The 20,900-nt window shown below is 46.9% G+C and overlaps 1 pseudogene; it reads right to left on the reverse strand.

Moving 5' to 3' along the window:
- Nucleotides 1-1,609: 1,609 nt before the first annotated feature.
- The window catches only part of LOC102017320, a 60,563-nt pseudogene continuing 41,272 nt past the window's right edge, over nucleotides 1,610-20,900 (reverse strand).

Genomic DNA, 20,900 nt, shown 5'->3' on the forward strand with positions numbered 1-20,900 from the left:
GCTGCTGGTGTGGGAGGAGAAACCTCTACAGGCCCGAGAGGCCCTGCTAGGAAGGGGCAGGAGAGCAGCTGCGGCCGTGGCAACTCCCGGGGTGGCGGAGAGCAGGAGGGGGCGCCCCTCGCCTGTCCCCCCGCACACGTGAGACGCTCCTGACACAGGGGACCCTGAGCTGCTGCCCCGCAGCCCGCCACAGGTGTGAGCGTGCTCCTCACGGGGCCGAGGCCAGGCAGCATGGGGTCCCCAGGGAGCAGCAGCCCAGCAGAAGCCCCAACAGAGACCCCTGTGGAAGCCCATCCGGCCCCACCTCGGCCTCTGCTGTCCTTGCTTTGTTCTGCCCTGCGGGCACTGATCGCCCATTCCCAGTAGCGACAGAGCAGGGCAGTGGCCAGTCCCAGGCCTGCCCCCTTCCTTGCACAGCCCTCTCCTCCGTCTCCCCTTTTTTTTGTTTGTTTGTTTGTTTTGTTTTTCTTCGAGTACCAGGAATCGAACTCACGACCTTGCGCTTGCCGGGCAGGCACTTTGCCGCTGAACTAAATCCCCAGCCCTCGCCTCCCCTCTTTGCTGCAGTCAGAAGAGCAGAATCCCCGCAGGCAGAGAGACTTGAGCAGGAAAGCTAACAGGCCAGCTCACCCCACCCTGCACTGCCCCTCCCAGCTGGGAGTGGCACTGCGGCCTGCACCCCACGCACTCTGAAGTCACCCTCCCAGCCATCACCGGGTGCAGCTTCTCCAACCTGCACCTCCAGAACCGGAGGCCAAAATAACCCTCTTTTCTTTTTAAAGAAGCTTGCCTAGGATATTTCATGATAGCAGTGAAACATGGAGTAATACAGAGGGTGACAACACTAGCGGGGACCAGGAGCCCCCCCAAAGAGCACCTTTGGCTCACCGAGGTGGCTCTGTTTAGAGCCATGTGTCGTCTAAGACTTCCTGCCTATGCAGCGAAGAATATAGCCTTGCCCCAGCGGAGGCCCAGCCTCTACCCTGGGCTTGCAGAGGATAGGAACAAGGTGATTTGGGTGGGGTGGCCATGGCAGAAAAAGCAACAGCATAATTTAGGGTGGAGCTTCGGGCCGCCAGCTTCCAACACCAGGAGCTTCCCTGTTTGGCCGTACTCCATGAATACTGTTGCACGCCAATGCCGGGAAAGTAACACACCTGCTAAGGACGACAGAAGCTCCAGTTTGCGGACTTTCCTGGACCCCACTCTGTGCTCCTTCCTCTGGCTGATTTTTGTTGTTACTGCAGCACAACCTGCGTGTTCCAGATGGACAAGAAAATCACCATCCTGGCCAGTTGTGGTGGCACACCCCTGTAATCCAAGCACTTGGGAGGCTGAGGCAGGAGGATCGTTGTGAGTTCGAGGCCAGCCTGGGCTACAAAGTGAGCTCAAGTCCAGCCTGAACTGCCTAGTGAGACCCTGTCTCAAAAAGACCAAAAAAAAAAAAAAAATCAGTACCCTTCCAGCACCTTCCCATAAATTGTCTTTGAATAGCAGCATCCTTCTAGAACTTGAAGGTCTGTGGGACGTAGTCAGACAGCTCACTGCTGTGGAAAATGAAGGCTGCTTAATGGGGAGGAAGGGAAGGGGCCGTGGTTTCTCTTTTTGATTAACTGCTGTGACGCTGTCCTTCGGGCAGCTGAGGGAGCTTCATATTTTCTGCAGACGTCGTGAAGCGCCAAAGCTCCTGCACCACAACCTGGCTGCCCTCTGGATTCTGCCGTTTGGCTGACACTGACGATGGCTCTTAGACCCACCACTCCATTAACGCTATTCACTCATTCATATTCATTTTTGTTGCAGATACTGCAAGGGGAGGTGCTTCTGGGTACTCAGGTACTCACTCTACGTTAAGGATGAACATTTGGTTTTCATAAATTGCTCTTGGAAGCCCGATATTTACCTCTGTCTGTCTGGTACCTTTTTCTTATCATCTCCCAGACTGCAGCTAACTGTGCTGTCTGACTCCTTCCTGGCCTGCTTAGAGTTCTTCTCACAGCGAGGGACTCCTACCCTTCAGCCCAGGGTAGCGCCGTGACTTTAATTTGCATCCTTTCCCTGTAATAAACAGTAATCATGAGGAGAAAAGCTCTTAGCGAGGTCAGTGGGTCTCCTTGTACACTATTGAGTCTTGGGGATCTGCAGACTTGTGAAGGGAAGCAGAAGCGAGGGTGGCCTTGTGGGAACGGTCCCCTTAACACTCGTCGGGTTCCCTAACCTCTGCCTGCCCGTCCCTGTCCTGCTGATGGTCCCACCTGCAATGTGATCCTAGCCCGCTCCTCATTTGACTCCCTCTGCTTTGTCCTCCGCAGACATTTCTTTAACATATCTCTTTAGTTTTTTGTGGGGGGGTGTTATTTTTATTTTTCATTATTGTTATATTTTGTATTGGGGCTTGCACTCAGGGAGCAGTGAGCTACATCCTCAGCCCTTTTTATTTTGAGACCAGTTCTTAAGTTGCCCAGGCTGGAACTTGCCATCCTCCTGCCTCAGCCTTTTGAATCGCTGGGATTACAGATGTGCACCACCACACCTGGCTTCAATACAATCTCTTTTATATCTAATCCCAACTTGGCAGCTGCTTCAGGGTGGGTCTGGGTGAATGTGGGCGATCTTTGATTCTGCAGCCCCGAAAGAGCAGAGTTCTGGGTCCCACCAACACCTGCCGAATGAAACTTTCAGGGATGGAGCTTGCAGGTTTTAGCTTTCAAGCAAAAAGGGAAGATTAGCACAGCCTTTTTGCACCTGCCACTTTGTAAAGTCTCTTTAGCTCAAAGTGGCAGATTTTGGCACATTTCAGGGTATCATATTCCGCCAACCTGCTCAGCACATTCTCCTCACAAACACTTTGTTTATAAACTTCTACTATCAGGATCCTGGAATTAAATGTCAGCAGCAGTTGATTGGCCCAATGAAAATGCAGTAAAATGAGCCAATTAAAATAGAGAAATACCCATAGCTATTGACGTATAATAACACAGTTTCACCCGTCTGCAAGTGAGTGAGGATGCAGCAAGGATGGGTCACACAAGGAAGAGACAGGAACCAGAAAGAGACGTCAGTCCCTGATAACTGGCAGCCCAACAGGGAGACGATGCCTGTCCCACACCAGGGACTCCAGAAACTGACAATAACAAGAAGGCATGTGAAAGCCTTGGGATGACAAGGATCACCCCAGAATCTGGCCCTGGCCACTTTCAAGAGCTTAAAACCAGAGAGGCGGCCAGCACCTCAGGGAACATGGGGTCCTAACTGGACACTGGGTCGTCCCAGAGGAAAAAAGCAAAGCACGCAAGCCACACCCATTTCCAAATCAGAAGCCTCCTACAGATAGACTATAGGGAACAAGCCTTTTCAAGTATGATTAAGAAAGTAAGGTAGAATCAGGAGCAAACAAGAAATTAGGACAAAGAGAAATCCTAGGTTGACCCTGGAGAAAACACAGAAGCAGAGAGGCCAAGAGGAAACTTTTGGAAGTAATGGCTACGCTTATGACATTGATAAGTACGGAAGGTTTGATGGTTTCACGGATGAGCGCTACTCTGCAAACACATCAAGCTGTGTACATTAAATGCAGCTTGGTGTGTGTCAGTCATATCTCAATAAAGCAGTTAAAACAAAACAAAGCCGGGCAAGATGGCACATACCTGTAATCCCAGCACGGGGGAGGCTAAGGCAGGAGGATCGTGGCGAGTTCAAGACCAGCCTGGGCTACAAAGTGAGCTCAAGGCCAGCCTGAACTGCATAGCAAAACCCTGTCTCAAAAAAATGAAAATAAATGAGTAAATAAATAAATAACAAAAAGATAGTGTTACGGAGAAGCTGGGTCCTGGTGCAGAGGGAAACCAGACCCTCACTCCCTTGGTCCTCAGTTCTGTGTCCCTGATGAAAGAATTCAGTCAAGACACATAGGCTATGCAGAAGTATAGGTAGAATTTGCTGTAAAATAGATGTAAAGTTACACCTTCAAGCAAGAAGCTGGCCGGTGTGAGTTTGGGTACATTTCCGTGCATCCCGGGGTTACTCTGCAAATCTGGGGAACGACAGGGTAACTATGACGCTTACGAACACTTTACTTACAGGTTACTCAGGAATTGCAAAATGCCTTCCTGTCCTTTCTAGATGGTCGGTGTTGAGGGGGGAGCTTTAATCATAAGTAACTTACAAAAGATAAGTTCTTAAAGCCCAAGCCGGAACTTTCCTTCACTGATATCCCTGGGCGATGGGCTGTGGTCGCCAGGAGGCCTTGTCCTGGAGTTAGAGTGCCCAGTGGCCTGGCATCAGAAGGAAGGTGCGGAATGTGTGACCTTACGGTGTCACTACACTGCTTGGGGTCACTTTGGGTCCGAGGTCTAGCAAATGATTATAAATGTATCGTGTGCTGATGTCCTTGTTTCTGTACTCAGGGGACAGTGCATGCTATTTTGGATGCCTGTAAGGAAAAGCGAAGCTTAAGACGGTCACGTTTTGGTTCGGGTTGACAGGGGTGGCTTCCGAAGGGCATTTAAGCCCAAGTCAGCAAGATTTCAGCACAGGCACAGCTGGTCAGGCTCAGTGGAAATGGCTGATATAACCAGGACTGGCACATGGCCACCACAGTATTGTGCCTTTGGGTTATACGGGGACTGCCACGGCGGCTGGCAGGAGTCTAAGCGGCTGAGGACTGCGGGGAGAACGGGCGGGTGGGGCCCCAGGACGCCACGTGAATGCGCACAGCAAAGGGGCACCCAAGGATAAAGACGCTGAATCCAGGCCCGGATTCTGAGTCTGCTCTGCAGGCTGCCGAACCTCCCTCCAGCGAACCTCCCCAGTTTGAACCGGTGACAACAACACACCCCTCCCGCTTCTGTCCCTCAGGCCAGCTGATGTCTATCTACCTGCGTGTGCCTCTGGGCCCAGCTACTGCGGAAGTTGAGGTGGGGTGGTCACTTGAGCCCTAGAGTTCAAGGCCAGCCTGGACAACAGAGCAAGACCCCGTCTCAAGAGGAGAGGAGAGAAGACAGGGAGCACAGGATAGGAGGGAAGGGGAGAGGTGGGCAGAGAGTAACTTGCTCCATTTTAGGACTGGAGGTGTTACTAAGGATCGAACTCAGGGCCTTGCACTGAGCTATATCCCCAGTCCACTTTCTGTTTATTTCTTCATTTGGATACAGGGCCTTGCTAAGTCACTAAGTGGCCCCTCCTGCCTCAGCCTCGAAGGTGCTAAGACTACCACCACTCTGGGCTTAAATTCTTCTTATTTGCCTTTGGTAGGTACAATAATGCTTTGAATGCTGGGGATGTAGCTCAGCGGCACAGCATTGCCTGGCACATGTAAGGTTGTGAGTTCAATTCCCGGTACAAAAAGAAAAGAATTATATTATCAGTAAATAAAGATGATTTCACTTCTTTTTAAAAAAAAATAATGCATGGGGCTGGGGATTTAGCTCAGCAGCAAAGCACCTGCCTGGCAAGCGCAAGGTCGTGAGTTTGGTTCCCGGTACCAGAGAAAAACCAAAAAAAAAATAATAATAATAATGCATTTGAAATAAGTAGTGTCAATGGACAAAATTAAAGCAAATTAAACTTTTTTTTGGTCTATTTTTTGAGACAGGGTCTCGCTCTACAATTCAAGCTGGCCTCCAACTCACAGTGACCCTCCTGCCTCAGCCTCCTGAGTACTGGAATTACAGGCGTGTGCCACCACACCTGGCTACAAAGCAAATTAAACTTCTTAATTTTATTTGCAATTCTAAAACCAGGCAACACCTCGCTCTTTAGAACAGGATGAGTGTTCCCAGGAGCTGGGCACAGGAGCCTGGATTTAAGGGCAGAAAAAGGCTGAGGAATGCAGTGGAATGGCTGGGGCCAGGGATGTAGCTCAGCAGCATAAGTGCTTGGCTGGCAAGCCAGAGGTCATGAGTTCGATTCCTGGCACAAAAAAAAGAAGTGGAATGGCTGTTTCAAATTTCCTTTCCTTCTGGGATGAAAACAGAAGGGTCTTCCTTGTCCTGCTGGCTCAGGTAAGCTGCATCCCTTTCAGTGGCTTGCTGTGAATCTGTTGTGGGGTTTTGTTATTGATTTTTTTTTTTTTTTTTTTTTTTTCATTTTTTCAAGGTGGCCCCTTGGTGAGTTCCATAGTTTGGTTCTGAGCACCTCCACTGAGCGACTCCATTCTGGTTTGGTCTCACCTGCTGGGGCCTGAAGCAAGTATCTTGTGCACATTTAACAGCAGGACAAGTTCTTCTGTAACTCCTGTCTTGGTTACTCTTCTCTTGTTGCTGAGACAAAATACCTGACACCCAAAATTAAGGAAGGAAAGGTTTATTTATCTTACAGTTCGTGGAGGTTTCAGTCCATACTCAGCTGGCTCCAAGACAGAGTGGCACATGGCAGAGGGCAACTGTTCATGGCAGCTGGAAGATAGCAAAGGCAACAAGAGCAAAAAAGGGAGGAATGGAGGCAAGCAGCCTCTTTCTCACCCTTACATTGTATGCAAACTCTCCACCCCAGGACAGGTGTAGCACTCACACCCATAATTCCAACACTGGACCATAGGTCAATCATAAACTCCAGAAGCCCGCCCCATGACTGCATGAGGCTTTCGGGGGGACATCCAGACACAAACCATAACAACTCCCTTCACCATGGCCTAAATCTTCAAGCATTAAGAAAGCGTCCATTTCTATTCATTTCTGTACTGGCCTCTGACCTGACAAGGATACCCAATAGCATGCCTCATCTACAGCATTTGCTGTCACAATAAAGCACATTTTGTCTCACCAAAAGCAAATAAACCACCTTTATAAGTGAATAAAGGGCGCAGGTCCAGGCTGGCTCTGAGACGCCCACAAAGCAACAAGCAAATCGGGGGAGAAGGAACAGCTGGGCAGGCAGACCCTGAGGTTACCCTCGCCATCCCCATACCCTCTGCCCAGAAGTCTGAGGTTTTGTCTCCAGAGCTTCGTCATAAAGGGACTTAAGGGGGCTGGGGTCTCCTGCCCCTGAGCACGCTGTCACTGAACCTGCAGCTGGCAGGACCCCTCCTTTCCTGCCCCTGGGGCTCAGGAAACAATACCCGGAAGTGTAGAGCTGGGACACCGGGGCTGGAGAAAGTTCCAGAATCATTTTCCTTTGTGCAGGGCAGGGCGCTCTCTGAAGTTCCCTCATCTGAGGAAACTTCCAAGTAAACCTGATTGTCTTGATTCCCCCTCCCTCCAAGAACCTGGTCGAATAACCAGGAAAGACTGGCCTGACCTGGGAGGCTGCCCCTCTGGAGTGAGGGGGGCTTTGCTCTCTGTGGGCTGCAGCCCAGCCCCAGCTCCCACTGCCTGTGCTGAAGGGTATGTTTATGTGTAAGCCTCACTCTCCTGGACGCCTCATGCGTATTAATAAACTCCTATGCTTTTTCCTCCTGTTAATCTATTATCTGTTCTGTACAGTGACCCTTTGGAGGAGGCAGGGGGAGCTTTCGCTGCCTGGGTTTTTGGTCCACAACTTCAAAGGGAGTTTGTCCCTCTTCATGTGCTGCAGGTGGGACAGGCTATGCAAGCTGCAGCACAAGTCAAAAAATGGAAACATGAAACAAATTTTTGAATTATTCAGCATTTCAAAATGGCAACAGCAAAGCATGAAACTGAGCGCAAGTCCCCGTGCAGTGGCTTAAGTATAAAACCCACGATGCCTGCTCACCCACGACGTCCAAGGGCTTTCAGGCCAACCTAGTGCCAACATAGTGCCAGGTAAGAAACTGCCCACCTTGGGCTGCTATGACAAAATGCCGTAGATCAGCTGATAAACAAGAGAAAGGTATTTCTTGCAATTCTGGATGCTGGCAGTCCTCCATCAATGGGCCAGCAGATTCAGCGTCTGGTGAGATTCAGTTTATGGTTCATAGATGGCAACTTGCCCTCACACTGTAGAAAAGGACAACGTAGTTCTCTGGCTCTTCAGGTTGCCCTTGAACTCAAGCCTCCTGCCTCACCTTCCCAAGTGCTGGGATTACAGCCACGTGCTACCATACCCAGCCATCTGGCCTCCTTTATAAAGGAAAAAGTCCTTTTCACAGGTGTTCTGCCCTCAGGACCTCATCGCCTCCTGAGAGCCCCTCCTCTCAATGTTATATGAATTCAACAAATGAATTTTGGAGGGACGCAAACATTTAGACCATAACATTGCTTAACTTCATTAAAATTTCCAGCTCTTCAGAGTGGGAGGTTGAGAAAGATGCTCTAGATACCTGGCTAGGGAATTTTCCAGGGGCTGGACTTTGAAAGTTTCTGAAATCGTTCCAGATAGATGCTAGAGTGCTATAAGCCAGCACAGCCAGGCATGGGGGCACATGCCTGTAATTCCAGCACTTGGGAGACTGAGGCAGGAGGATCACCATGAGTTTGAGGCCAGTCTGGGCTACATAATGGAGTCCAAAGCCAGTCTACACTATGTAGAAAGACCCTGTCTCAAAAAAGGAAAAAAAAAAGGCAGCCCAGGGTGGAGCCCCACACTGAATATGACCCACAGAGTTGGTTAACTTGGGTTTAAATGACAACACCCAAACTCTAGAGCTATGTGACTTAGGCAAAGAACTAAACTCGGACCTTTAATTTCTTCACCTATGAAATCAGAATATTCATGCCAACTTCATAGAACCAGGGTGGTGATTACATAAAATAATCCATGCAAAATGCTCCGTACAGTGCTAGGTACTGCTGTGATTCATACTCAGTCAAAGTTAGCTATCTTTTTATTTCTGTTCCACCCTGGGTTCCTCTGTGGAGGAACCACAGAGGCACAATAAAGGCAGAATCCACAGGTAGATATTTCATCATATTCTTTTAAAAGTAAGCTTCTTTGGGGCTAGGAATGCAGCTCAGTGATAGAATGTTTGCTTAGCTTGAAAGAGGCCCTGGGTTAGAGATACCCAGCATCCCAAGAAAATAGCTTCTTTTTTGTTAGCAGAGTAATGATTATTTGTTGTGTAAGGTCTAGACATTATAGAAATGTGTAAAGAAGAAAGTAAAAGTCACCTGTGACCTTGTATCTGAATATAACCACTCTGATTATTTTTGATGACTTTCCTATCAATATCCACTTTTCTTTCATATGTACTGTATTCTTATTTACAGTTGAAAAATTTGTATACATCAAGATTTTTTATACTGATTTATGACTGCCAGGACCTTTTTCCTATGTCATTAGTCTTCTAAAACATGATTTTTTTTTTTTTTTTTTTTTTTTGTTCTTTTTGAGACAAGTTCTCGCTATACAGTTCAGGCTGCCTTTGAGCTCACTTTGTAGCCCAGGCTGGTCTTGAACTTGCAATGAGCCTTCTGCCTCAGCCTCCTGAGTGCTGGGATTACAGGTGTGCGCCACCAGGCATGGTTTAAAACACGATGTTTAACTAAAACTTTAAATTATTTTAGTAACACACACATCTTAAAATCAGGTACTTTATAAAGTAACATAGTAAAGCAGAAATAACCCTTTTTTCTGCTTTCATATTTCATGAAATAATTTATTCAAACTCTTCCCATGTCACTTCCATATGTGTCTTTGTCATCCACAGATCCACTTTCTGGGCCATCTCACAGTTTTGTATAATATATTATTTTCCCTTCTGTCTAAATTATTTCAGTTACAGCACTTTAACAAAAAATTTATTTGCTGTTACTAGAAATTTTATCCTAAGCCACAAGTAGAATAGTTAGTCCTAAAACAGTTCAGGGTTTCTGTTTTGTTTTGTTTTGTTTTGTTTTTTTGAGACAGGGTCTGGCTGTAGCTCAGCCTGGCCTTAAAGTCACTGTGTAGTCCAAGCAGGCCTCAAACTCATGGTGATCCTCCTGCCTCAGCCACCCAAGTGCTGGCTTACAGGCCTGTGCCGCTGTGCCTGGCTCCCAGTTCTTCCCTTAAATAGTACAGGGGTAAATTACGGAAGGTCGATGTTTCATGTACCATGTGACATCTTTGTGAAAGTGTGTGTGTGTTGTTGTCCTTGTTGCAGATCAAACCCAGGACTCTGCTCATGTGAGGCCAGTGCTCTACCACAGAGTTACACCCCCAGCCTTGGTTTTGTTTTTGTTACTGTTCTTGTTTCTGTTTCTGTTTTTGAGATAGGGACTCACTATGTACTAGCCCAGGCTGGGCTCCAATTTGTAATCCTCCTGCCTTAGCCTCTTGAGTAGCTGGGATTACAGTTGTGTGCCACCACATCTGGCTATGCCATGTATTCTCTACAACATAACCATTTATGATTTTGCTTCTTTAAAATGTTATACTTCAAGCCAGGTATGATGGCTCACACCTGTTATCCTAGCACTTGGGAAGCTGAGATAGGAGAACTGCTTCAAGTTAAGGCCAGCCTGAGCTACATAGCAAGTTGAAGGCAGCCTAAACCACATAGTGAGACTCTGTCTCAAAAAACAACAAAAAAAAATTAAAAATAAAAATAAAATGTTGAGCCGGGTGTGGTGGCACACACCTATAATCCCAGCACTCAGGAGGCTGAGGCAGGAAGATCTTTGTGAGTTTGACCAGCCTGGGCTACAAAGTGAGCTCAAGGCCAGTCTGAACTTCATAATGAGACCCTGTCTCAAAAAGACAAAAGAAAGAAAAGAAAAATGTAGCTAAATAATTAGGACGTGATGAGTTTTAAGTACTTATTACCTTTGTATTAATATAATTTATTTAATTATAACTGTCGTGCTTTAATTTTTACCAATAGGTGTTTAACTGCTGGCTTACAAAACTCCTGAAGATGTGACAATCAACTTCCATGACCAAGCACAAGCTAGCAAAGCATCCTTCTGTCACCCTCCCTCACACTAGCACATCTTGGTCTCTACTTCCCTGTCCAGCCAGCAGAACAACCTTGCGGACAGTAAAAAGAATCATGTGAAGGCAGGCATGGTGGTACATGCCTATAACCCCAGCACTTTGGGAGGCCAAGGCGGAAGGATCACAAGTTCAAGCCCAGCCTAGGCAATTTACCATGTTAGTAAGATCCTGACTCAAAACTAAAACTGGAAAAAGGGCCAAGGATGTAGCTTGGTGCATAGATCCTGAGTTCAATCTTCAGTACTGACCATTTCTTCTAAATAAAAAAGAATGATTTGTTTTCCTGAGAAACTATCTTGTAGATAACAATATGTAAAACAATAACTATTGATAATTTCCTACCACTTTGTCTGTAATTTGGTAAGTCCCCCCTATTATTATGTTATCCTTCTTTTACTCTTTAAAATAAAAAAAAAAAAAAGGTAAGTAAGTAAGTAAATAAATAAATAAAAAAGAATGACTCAGAAGGCTGAGGCAGGAGGATCGTTGCGAGTTTGAGACCAGCCTGGGCTACAAAGTGAGCTCAAGACTAGCCTGAACTGCATAGCGAGACCCTGCCTCAAAAAAAATGAAAGAGAATGATGTGGATTTGAAAGACACGTGAACTGTTCCTTCATTTCCCCAGTTCTGAGACCCTGCCTTAAAATTTGTTTTAATGATGAAATATGGCAGATATGCAAATAAAAACAGGTATAGATAATGATACAATATAGAATGAGAATTCTAGAACTACCCAGATTGACAAGATAAAACCACACATTTACTTGAAGTTCTCTGGGTCTACCTACTTACATCCCCTCCCTTGTCAACGGTGACTCCTATCCTCAATCTGAGGCTTACCATTCCCACACATATCTGTTATTTTAGTATATCATACATATATTATACATCACATATCTACATGCGTATTATGTGAATTACATGGATACAGTTGCCCTTCTGTATACCTGGATTTAGTTTTGTATCCATGGATTCAAACAATTGCACACTGAAAATATTTTTTAAACTGCATCTGTACTGAACTTGTGTAATGGTTGATACACTGTAACAACCTGAGAAGTTTAAAAGCTTAACTAAGTAACCCGGCCCTACATCCTGGGGTGTAGAGGACATGCCCTAAGTTGGCTATTTATAGTCCAGGATGTTGTAATGGTTGACTCATTGTGTCAACTTGAGAAGTTTAGAAGTTTAAGTGACTCAGCAGGGAGCCAGGGGCCTCATTCTGTAAACATCCTGAGCTTGTACAAGAGCAAGGCACTGAGGGGCTGGGGATTTAGCTCAGTAGCACAGCGCCTGCCTGGCAAGCACAAGGTCATGAGTTCGATTCCCAGTACTGGAAAACAAAACAAACAAAAAAAAAAGAGCAAGGCACTGAGATGGTGTGGGTGTAAACGACCCAGCCTAGGGCAGGTAGACTGCGTACAATATAAGGGAGGAAAAGAGGCTCATCACACACACACACTTTGCTCTTGTTTTTGCTGTCTTCCATTGCCATGAACTATTGCCCTTCTGTCATGCCACCCTGCCCTGGAGCCAGCTAATTGTGGACTGAAACCTTTACAGTGAGCTAAATAAACCTTTCCTTCCTTAATTTTAGCTATTCCTAGCTTAATTTTAGGTATTTTGTCTCAGCAATGACAGAAAAGTGACCAAGACAATTTGTATGGAATTTTTTTCTTGTCTTTATTTTCTAAACAATCTAGTATAACAACTATTGATACAAAAGAAACTATTGATACAGCTTTTATGCTATGTCAAACAGAGAGGATTTAAAGATACGGCAGGATGTGCACAGGTTATATATAAATCCTATGACATTTCATATAAAGAAGTTGAGTATCCTTAAATTTTGGGATTTTTAGTATTCTCAGGTGACTTTGAAATCAGTCCCATGTGAATTGAAAGCAATGACCACACACACACACAGTCTGATTTCTTTCAACAAATATGAAAATAGAGATCTCAGAGTCCAACTTGCTTATATAAAAATATATCTTTCATTAATTTTTTTAAAAGGTTCTGACTCTGAAGAAAAGCACTCATGCAAAACAAGCTTGGGGGAGAAATCAACCCCTTTATTTCTACCCTAAGGATAGTTTAGAGAGAGCAAGTGCCTGATTGTCTACTTTGGGTCTGAAATAAATGCCAGTGAACAAGGGCAAGTCTTTTTTAAGACTTCCAGATGATGCTATGTCTTCTGTTTCCCTGTAATGCCATCGCTAGCAGACCATGGATGTCGCTGAAGATTCCATCTTCTGGCTTTTCATGGTCATTCTTTATAACTGTCACTGTGAAGACACGGTGTTCATTGAATTCTTTACTAACAATAACTTCTGTCCAAGAGATAAGCGCTTACGTAGTATTTCTATTTTATCCCTTTTTAAAAATGACAAATATTGACAAACATCAAGGCTGGAAGATGTTATTTACGAAGGTTGTTGTAAGGTAAAAATCACAAGATGGAGATTTGTGATTCTTTACTGAACTTGATTATAAAAGTTTTTATCGAGCACTGTCAAGCTCGTGAGCCGGGGAGACACTTCAGATTTATAACTGAGTCCTAAACGGGCAACCGCAGATATAAAATCTTGGAATTTAATATCAGGTTTGAAAATGTTAAATCGAGAGTTCGAGCCGTCTTTGCTTTATGAATGGACACCCTGTAGAAGGGAAAGGTTGCATTGATTTCTGACAGAAGAGGTTGTCTCTAAATGGGTTTCAGCCTTTTCATATCCCGTTTCATTCTAAGGCACATTTTAAGCGATGTCCTCCTCATTTCCATTTAGTGCTTGAGACTTAATTGGAGGAGAAAGCAAACAGCTTTACAGAGAAAGACCACTCCCCGAGAGCCTGTCGGGGCCGCTGCAGGGGTGCAAAGGAGAACTAAGGAAACCTGCTAAACGACAAGAGATTCCCGTGGAGAGATTTCTTCCCCTGAAGTGAACCAGTTCAAAGCAGATTCAAAGCCCTTTCTTTGGGCTGGTTTCACAGTGAAGTGCAGCAGGAAGGGCGGCCTCCGTACATTCTAATTTTTTCGCCAGCTGACCTCAACTGGAGAGCCTCCTCCCCGCTTCACTTGCCTTCCTGGGAACACAGAGCTCTCAATTCAGAGGTCCTGGGGTGAGCAGAGGAGCATGTGGTCTGGGAACACACTTAGCCATGGAGAAATCCCCTTTGGCAATCTCTGCAGGTCACAGCATTTCAGGCAGCTAAGCTAGATAGAAATTAATAGACAGACAAGGCTGGGCCCTGGAGGGAGTCAGCGCAGAAGACGAGAATACATGCAAACTGTGGCTAGAGGCGCATCCACCGAAGGCCTGGCCTCAGGATAAAGACGCAGTGACCAGGCCTGCCTGAGGGATAGACAATAACTTGAGATTGTACTGTGATTGGCATCACCTGGCACAATAAAGTCCAGAGAGACATCAGTCACCCAGGTGAGTGACCGGGACATCCGGGCCCATCTCTTCCCCAAAATGCCTTCGTTCTTCCCATGCACCCTTGCTACGTGACTCGCTTCCCTATCGGATCAATATTAGCTAAGCGGCTGTACTTGTAATGCTATAGGTTGCTTGCACTTTGTCCCACGTTGAACCCACATTGTGACTTTGCTGTATAAATTATCCCTAACAAAGGACCTCCATGGAGGGCCCACTTTCAGGACTGCTCTTGTGTCTCAGGAGCTATCTCTCAGTAGGTCTTTCCTCCTCATAGCCTGCACTGTTTCTTGGAATTCATTCTTCAGTTTGGGGGGACATGAACTCAGGTATCTGACATCTAGCAGTTGGGAGTTATATTTCTCCCCTATCAAGGGGACAGATGGCCAGGGGAGCAGCTGTGCTCACTCTCTAGTCCTTTGGTGTCTGTGCTGACCCCAAATTGGTTACCAAAAAAGTTATCTTCACAAGGTCTTCATGGAGCCTCGGTCTTTTATGATCAAAAGATTGTGGAAGGGACCACTACCCCAAAGTACCTTTCATGTTATTTCCTAGAATGATTATTATAGGTCATCACAAATGTAGTCACTGAAGTGTGGTGGCACACGCCTGTAATCCCAGCACTCGGGAGGCTGAGGCAGGAGGATCATTGTGAGTTCGAGACCAGCCTGGGCTACAAAGTGAGCTCAAGGCCAGCGTGAGCTGCATAGTAAGACCCCATCTCAAAAAGACAAAAAAAAAAAAAAAAAACAAATGTAGTCACTGAAAACAAATTTATTATAGAGCTCGGAGGTCCAACATGGGGTCTTACAGAGGTAGAATCAAAAGCTACATTCCTATCGGAGGTTCTAGGACAGAATTGTTTCCTTGGCTTTTCTCACTCCTGGAAGCCTTCTGTATTTCTTTGTTCTTGGCTCTCTGGCCTCTAGATTTCAGTGCACCAACCCAGTGTTGGCTTCTGTTATCTCTCCTCTCCCCTGACCTTCCTGCTTTGCTCTAGTATGGACCTTGGGCCTAATCAGACAATACAGGAAAAATCTCTACATCTCAAGATCCTTACTAATCACATCTGCAAAGCCCCTTTTCCCATATCAGGCAAGAGAGTCACAGGTTCCAAGGATTAGGATGTGGACATACCCGGAGGGGAGCATTACTGGATCCCCTATACTGCCACACTATTAAACTGAAATCTCACCATTTGAGAAACAAGCTTTTGGATCTCACATTTCCCATGTTTATGAGTGCTTTTTTAAATGCAAGGGGTTGAGGTGCATAGCTCAGTAGTACAGCACTTGCCTAGGATGTGCAAAGTCTTGGATCTGATCCCTAGCACCTCCCCCCCCCAAAAAAATTACTCCTAATAAAGCCAATACCCCCCCAAAAAAAAAAAAAAAAAAAACTTCATTAAAAAAAAAACAAAAAAAAAAAAAAAAGAGTCTTTGAGAAGCCCTGGCCTGCTCATGACTTCCCCTCCCCACCCTCCCTGAATTCAAGTGAGGCTGAACTAGCTTGGTTCAGGGGCTGGGGATTTAGCTCAGCAGCACAGCGCCTGCCTGGCAAGCGCAAGGTCATGAGTTCGATTCCCGGTACCAGAAAAAAAAACAAAAACAAAAAAAAAGAATTAGATTGGTTCACAGAAGCCTCACATGCTACCCCCCACCCTGGCCCTATAAGCCATGAGAAAGTGAGGAAGATACAGTGATGAGATTACATTAATAACTTTATTACTTAACTAATTAGAACAGGGATATCTGGAATCACCGTAAAGATTGAGAATGGCTCCAGCTAGGAGGGCTCCTGAGTCCCCAGATTGAAGGAATTATTCTAGAATGTATCAGGCAGAAGCAGGATGGTCCAGAGAAGAAGCCTAGGAAAAACGGGTGCAATCTGGAAATCCTACGTTCCAGATTTCTGTCTGCCCCTCTGCTACCAATAAGCTAAAGATTACTTTGCTCAATCTGGATGGAAATCATGAACAGGCAAAGTGCAGCTCCCTTAGTGTTGTTAGCACCTCTGAGCTTTGAATGCCAGCAGCTCCCATACCTCAGTTAGGGACCCTCCCTGCAGCTCCCAGAAGGCGGGAGTTAGTGGTTACCAACAGCTCTCCGGAGCTCTCAGGCGGCAGGAGCTAGCAATCTGGTGACTCCCTGCTGCACTCCCCGCTTCCAGCAACTAGCTGTCCTCAGCGTTACCAGACCCAGCCACTGACCACTGCACACTAGCAGGCTTTATGGTTACTAGCTGTTCGTGTAACCAGCTCAGCCTGCTCTCCTAGAGATAGGAATCACGAATAGTAAAGCACAACCATCTGAAAGAGGCTTTCTTGGGTCTTATGTTGCAGCACAAGGAGAAACAGTACTTGGAAAGGTGCTTATATAGACCAAAAAAAGGGGAGCTGGGGGCCGGGGATATAGCTCAGCGGCACAAGCACCTGCCTGGCAAGCGCAAGGTCCTGAGTTCGATTCTTGGTACCAAAAAAAAGGAGGGGGGGAGCAGGCTCATGTGTGTGTGTGTACAGTGTCCTGCCGGCTAACTGTACACTCTCTGTGTCGTCATGGGGAGGGGAGGTCCCGTCATGCACCTGCACAGGGATATATAAAGCAGTTGTGGAGGACCAGGGTCACCCCAGAAAGCTGTGGGGTGGGGTCGTCTGGGATAGCCCGGAGCTTGCAGCAGCCAAAGCAAGTCTCCAAGTGGCCTGGAGGCATTTGGGGCAGGCACAGCTGTCAAAGACAGAAGAAAACAGTATCGCTTCATCAGGCCCTCCTCCACCTCACCTCCATGCTTTCAGCTCCAGCACCCTGCGCCGGGTCTGAGCGCCCAGCCTCTGCTCACTGTTCCAACTGGCCCTCTGGCTTGCAGCTGGGGCTCGCCAGTGGAAAATGCAAGCAGGACCAGAGGCCAGGAACAGAGCAGTCAGGGCTTTCTTCTCCGGGTTCCCTCCCTGCCAGACTGTTCAGCGGTGGCTGTTTCCCTCAACCCTATGGAAAGTTTTGCCGTTCAGCGTGGCTATAGCTGTCTCCGAGTTCTGGTAACTGTTTCCTTTTGGCCCTCAAGAGTTGCTAGATTAGGGCTGCTTCAGCATCCTTCGTTAATTTTGAAATACGCTTGCGAAGAACCCCTGCCTTAAAATCTCTGCAATACATTTCTCCTTTGAGTGTGCCTTTTATCTCCTGCTTGGACCTGGCTTGAGAGCTCCTGTGTCCCGGCTTGAGCCAGAAGAGAGAATACCTAGTTCAGTGAGAGTGTACGTCTGCTCACTGCGTCAGGCAGCCGTCCGGCCCCAGACCTCAGACAATGGTCTTCGCTACCTAAGCCCCCTGCTCTGATTTGAGGAGCCCTGACAACTCATCAATACCCTGACTCCCAACACACCTTCTCATCCCACAAGAGGAAGGCTCTGGTCAGGCTAACATCAGTTTAACTGGTTTATGTCTTACTGTGCAACAATAACGGGCTTTTTTGTTCGTATTTCTCCTTTTTAGCTTTGTTAGGGTTATTGTTCCTGCACCCAGTCAAATGTGGGGTGTGAGGAGACCCGGTGTCTGGACTAGTGAGGCGGGGGGTGGGGGATGGACCTGGGACCAGACGCTGGATTGCAGTGAATGCTCCAAGGTAAATTCCACCATGCACAACTGCTGGTGGCCGGGCCCCCTGGCACCTCCTGTAATATCTGCCTCAGCACACGCTTGTTTTCAGATTCCTGTGGCCTTTAATAGCCTCCACTGAGCTAACATTTTGTGATCCTCCCATAGGCCGTTATCGTGGTGCTAACACCTTGCAGGGATTAAGGCAGCAGGCTCAGAGCAGGAACACATAGAAATAGAGAGGGACAGGTGGAGGAGAGACAGATGAATTCGAGGACGGAGGAGGCAGACCGTAACAGCGCACCAGCCTGACCTGCTGCACGTTTTTACAGTTGGCCCTGGAGCTCTCATCCCTGTTGCTCTCCCGTTGGGTCTGGGGTCTCCTCTTGGCTCTGCCGCCGCCCACCTATGCGTGTGAGCGTGGACTTCTCTGGGTACTGGTTCTTTCCACTGATGAGGGAACGCTACAAATCAGACTTGTTCTCAATGCATTTATCATGCTACACCTCAAGTATTTAAAAAAAAAAAAAAAACATCGCACACCTGTAATCCCAGCACTCGGGAGGCTGAGGCAGGAGGATTGTTGTGAGTTTGAGACCAGCTTGGGCTACAAAGTGAGCTCAAGGCCAGCCTGAACTGCATAGTGAGACCCTGTCTCAAAAAGACAAAAAAAAAAAAAAAAGTACTAATGACATTTTATTTGATTTTTTTGTGGGTTTTTGTTGTTGTTGTTGTTGTTTTTTGTCTTTTTGAGACAGGGTCTCACTATACAGTCCAGGCTGGCCTTGAGCTCATTTTGTAGCCCAAGCTGGCCTTGAACTTGCAACGATCCTCCTGCCTCAGCCTCCCAAGTGCTGGGATTACAGGCGTGTGCCACCATGCCCAGCTAGTGGCATTTTAATTGGGAAATAGAGATTCAGTTTAAAGTGGGTTCTTTAGATTTCAGGTTTACAACACAAGAAGTTAAATGAAAAATCTTGGAATCCAGCTCCACTATTTACTGTGTGACTCTGGGCAAACCATTTAGCCTCTGTGAGCCTCTATTTCCTTTTCTGTAAAGTAAGAATGACGCTACCTATCCTGCATAATTATGAAAATTGATCAAAATGGTGTATAGGCGCCCCAGGCACAAGCCAGCACCCTATGTCACCCAGTTTCTTCATGGACTTACATTTCTAATCATAAGAACATCACTCAAAACACAAACAGAAATAAAAGGAGATCCGGTTTATAAATCCACCTCGTCCACCAAAATATCTTTTCTTCCTGTAACCAATTCCCTTACCCCCATTAACCAACTGCCCCAGAATTTCTTAACTAGAAACCCCACAAAACTTTCCCCAACTTGTCAGACTTAACAAAATAAAACAAACATTAAAAAGGGTACCAGTTCATCCCAGCACTCAGGAGGCTAAGGCACGAGGATTGACACAGGTTCACGGCCAGCGTCGGCTACAAAGTGAGTTCAAGGCCAGGCTGAGCTGTATAGTGAGACCCTGTCTCAGAATAAAATAAAATAAAATAAGGCATTTAGTACAGGGGCTAGGATATAGTAAATATAGAACACTCGCTTCTTTCTCCTATTATTAATATTTATTATTATTATTAGAGATAGATAGGTAGATAGATGGGTAGCATCCCAGCTCCAATTCAAGGACTAATTCTTACAGAACCCTCCAGGGAGCCTAAAAGCTTGTGAGGGGCTGACCCACCGCATGGTTCCCCTAAGAGGCCCTGTAGTGAGTCCAAGTCCCCCATGTCTGGATGGTAGAAGCTCGTGGTCCCCTCCAGCCCAGGAACTGTCCCAACGCCACTGTCTGGAAGCCACAAGTAACCCTAGTACTATGCTGACCCCAGGCCCTGTCACCTGCCCTCCCCTCTGCCTAGGAAGCTCCAGGGGCCCTCCTAAGACCTAGGCTGCCAGTGGGCCGAGCTTCCTTTAGACGCCACGGCCCAGCTGCCGCTACTGACTGCACGAAATCCCTCCACGCTGGGGCCACCTGAGGGAGTTCAATTCCCATTACAGAAACAAAGCCTGCTGAACTGAAAGAGGTTGATCCTGAGCGCCAGCCAGAGCCTCGCCTTGTTCCCAAAGGGGTGCCGGGCCCATTAGAGCTTTTCACAGCTGACTGCTCACCTGTTCTTCATTTTCCACTTCAGTCAGTGCCCTAAACGGTGTTCCGGAGAGAAGGACCCAGAGAACAAACCAATAGAATTGAGCATTCCCCCTCAGTCCTCTGTGAGCAGACTCTCCAGGCTGCCTCAAAGGGCAGAGGAGTTTCCCGTCTCCCCCGCACCCTTCTCTTTATTCTTCTAAGAATGGGAATCCAACCTGGGGTAGATCAAACCCAGAGTTTAAAAAACAAAGATGGCACCGCCTTCATTTCCACTTATAACTACCAAGGTGCTTCTCCGCTGCTGTCTCTGCCTATGCCATTGCACTTTCCAAAAAGCACACATCAAAACAAGAAACAAAGGCTAGAAACAGGCAGAGCAGCACAGGCTGCTTCTGATTTCAATTCACTTTAACAAATACTAGCTGTGAGGGATCAACTCGCTTCAGGGGATACAGATCAGGGTAAAGCCAGCCCTGCCCTCCTGAAGCCCCCAGCTGTGTAAGACTCAGACGTAAGCCACCAGAGTCCACATTAGGGATGTGCCGTGTGGCCCACAGGACCATGCAGGGACAAGAGCAGCGCTGAAGACCTCAGAAAAAAAAGAGCCATGAGCCGGGCGTGGTGGCGCACGCCTGTCATCCCAGCACTCAGGAGGCTGAGGCAGGAGGATCGTTGCGAGTTTGAGACCAGCCTGGGCTTCAAAGTGAGCTCAAGGCCAGCCTGAACTGCATAGCGAGACCCTGTCTCAAAAATACAAAAAAAAAAAAAAACCAAACAGGAGCCATGTTGGGGTACACGGGGTTCAGGGTGTGGTTGGAGGTTTTTTGCTGCTCTGTGTGTATGTGTGTGTGTGTGCGTGTTTTACTCTCTTTCCTTTTCTCTTTCCCTACTCTTTCATAACACCACCCTCACCCCATGGGGGTGGTCAAGCTTGAACTGTGTGATCC

This window comes from Chinchilla lanigera, unplaced genomic scaffold, assembly GCF_000276665.1.
Source record: "Chinchilla lanigera isolate Chin_1 unplaced genomic scaffold, ChiLan1.0 scaffold00065, whole genome shotgun sequence".
In the NCBI taxonomy this organism is placed as follows: domain Eukaryota; kingdom Metazoa; phylum Chordata; class Mammalia; order Rodentia; family Chinchillidae; genus Chinchilla; species Chinchilla lanigera.